The 2,690-nt window shown below is 35.7% G+C and overlaps 2 long non-coding RNA genes across 3 annotated transcripts in view; one reads left to right on the top strand and one right to left on the bottom strand.

The window, feature by feature from the left end:
* The window catches only part of LOC106880194 (uncharacterized), a 105,629-nt gene extending 103,663 nt beyond the window's left edge, over nt 1-1,966 (top strand). The window contains exon 3 of the long non-coding RNA XR_008266591.1: nt 1,365-1,966. This is a non-coding gene — a long non-coding RNA (uncharacterized LOC106880194). The remainder of the gene's footprint in view (nt 1-1,364) is intronic.
* The window catches only part of LOC128250557 (uncharacterized), a 7,787-nt gene extending 5,308 nt beyond the window's left edge, over nt 1-2,479 (bottom strand). The window contains exon 1 of one of the 2 annotated variants that reach the window (XR_008266592.1): nt 2,136-2,479. This is a non-coding gene — a long non-coding RNA (uncharacterized LOC128250557). The remainder of the gene's footprint in view (nt 1-2,135) is intronic. The other variant, XR_008266593.1, reaches the window with a different exon arrangement.
* Between the last annotated feature and the right edge of the window lie 211 nt (nt 2,480-2,690).

Here is a 2,690-nt window from a genome sequence, read left to right as displayed (position 1 = left end):
CTGCCGTGAGGTAAGGAGGAAGCCTCTGCATCCGCCACATGGCTATTTGACTTGCTAGAAGTAGCAGCCAAATTTTCATCCAACCACTCCCTACTGTCTTAAGATATAGGAAGGACATAGGATATGATGTAGTGCTGGAGATGCTGTCTTCACCTTTCTAGCCATTGGACTGTGGCAATGCTGGGGCAATTGTCTTGAACTGTTTTAGTTGAACAAATTGACCTCGGTACTTTACAGGGGGGTAAACAAAACAAAAGTAGTTGGGAAGTGGTTGTGGGGAGGACAAACACATATAGACACACACACACATATACACACACACACGGTTGTTCTAGTAGCCAGAGTAAGTTTACCATTAGTTTTAATCTTCACTCTTTGAGGGTTTTGCTCAGTGGTCTTATGGGAAGATGTTGAAAAGTTCCTTGCTTTAAGGGTGTTGTGACAGGCCTGGTTGAAGGCCAAACCTTCCGAGTTCTTTTGCAGGGCTTAGAAAACCTGAAGGATCTCTGCAATAAGTGTGTGAATCTGAGAGTGGAGGATGAGGAATAAAATCATAATTGATCTTCCTATATTTTCTTTCACTCAAAACCAGGAAATTTTCAGCACCCCCCCTCATATGTTGGCTCTCTTTACAATGTTGTTATTGGTTAAGTGATCTTCCCAATACATTCTCAGAATTCTTCTCATTCATCTTCAGTAGAACATGTCCAGTTTTCTGTTGATTTTCACAGTGTTTTTCCCATGTCCAGTAAACTCACCATCATCAATTTACCACAGGAAAAGTTCACCGTCGTCAAGTCACCATTTTTTTTTTTACAGTAAAATAGTTTTTAACTATTAATGGCGAGAGATACTATGGATATGTTTTCTTGGTGAATTTTCCTCATGGGGAATTGATAGCAGTGAACTTAACTGTAATCATTCTTCCATGTCTCACTCACATAGAGAGCTGTTTGTAGGTAGAACTATGCTTCTATAGAGCTGGATATTTGTGTGGAAGGGTTAATGACATGAAGAGCATCCAGCCGTAAAACTCCCGTCTCAAGTATGTTTCTATTTAACCCTTGTCAGTTTGCAAAACAGATGCTGAACAATCATATGACTGATTTATCTCAGTCATTTACTAAATCCGCTTTTAGAAATTTTAGTTTCTGTATTTTCTTAATGAAATATTTATGTTGTGTCTAGGGAGGGTCATATTGGTCTTAATGCTTTATTCTTCTAACACACTCACTGGTTCGATTTCTACTCTTTTATCATTTATATATTTTCTTCCAAAATTTTCGTTGCTTTTGCAGCCTTGTCAGTGGATGTTGACTCTGTCCGTTATTCATGTATATTTATTTGTTTTTATTTCTTTCCAGAGAGATATAACACTTATGTGACACTGAAACTTCAAAATGTGAAATCGACGACAATTCAAGTTAAAGGAAATAATCCTAGCTGGGAGCAAGATTTCATGTTGTAAGTATTGATTTCGTATATATTTTCTTTCTCTCAGTGGAAATGAAGATTCAGACAGAAAGGGAAAAAAAAAAAAAAATTGGGAAAAAAAAAGAGAAGAAAAGGGGAGATATAAAACTGCTTCGTTTCTAAGAATTGCCACGTGTGGAATAAAGAAGCAACAAAGAATAAACAAAACATTTAAAAAACAAGCAAAGAAAACATGTCTTTTTGTGAGAGATACCATATGTGCTGTAACGGCATGCAAAAAAGCAGTGAATATTTAATCAATTAAAACTACACTTGTAATGAAAATTAATTATTTGTGTTAATGATTAATTTTTATCGAAGTCTAGAGCGATGGTTCTCAACTGGTGTTGTTTTTCTCACAGACAGTGCCCAACTGACCCTACTATACTGTGTAGGCGACAAAATCAAAAACAAACGATGCACATGCATGAAATTGAAAATATGAAATGGCGATGATTTACCCATTGCACCCTGCATGTATATATATATATGTGTGTGTGTAGAGAGAGAAAGAGAAAGAAAGAGAGAGTTAGTATATGTGTGTTTGCACCTCTTTGTCTTGATGTTGCATGATTGTCGAAAGCGAGTGTCCCTTTCATACATGTGGTGTTGCTGGTTTCAAGTCTTTCAAGGAAACATATATGGCAAAGAGGAAGTATTACCTTACTTGGAATCATTGGAGGGTCGGAGACAGGAAGAGCATCTTGCTGTTGAAAATTTACATCAGTGAATTCTGTCTGGCCCATCATAGAAGCTTGCAAAAGTGGGCATTAAAACAATGATGATGATATCCTTGTTTCCTTTGTTTTTTTTAGTCTGGCCACTAGAAATTGAAATTGTCCCTTTAACTGTATTATCTCAGCCACTTTTTAACAAAATCATTAGTAGTATAAATTCTTCTGCAGCTATTGGATACCCTGTTCTTGCAACCAAACACTCTGACTTCTTGAAATAGATAATTAGTTTTATTCTCCTCTGTCTTTCGTTTTTCACTCATAGATACTTAAGAATCTGAATGTATCACCATTTAAAATACCTACCACATAAATATATATATATATATATACACTTTTTATTCTCATTTAAACAGACCTTGGCTACAGTATGCAATCATTAAGGTATCTACCACATAAATAAATATACAGTCTACAACATTCTCATTAAAAAAAAGACCTTGGCTGCAACATGACAATTATTTATTCTACTTTATTCTAATT

The sequence above is a fragment of the Octopus bimaculoides genome, chromosome 22 (assembly GCF_001194135.2).
Source record: "Octopus bimaculoides isolate UCB-OBI-ISO-001 chromosome 22, ASM119413v2, whole genome shotgun sequence".
Taxonomy (NCBI): domain Eukaryota; kingdom Metazoa; phylum Mollusca; class Cephalopoda; order Octopoda; family Octopodidae; genus Octopus; species Octopus bimaculoides.
Note: the sequence above shows the minus strand (reverse complement) of the source record. Positions and strands in the feature narration are given on the sequence as shown.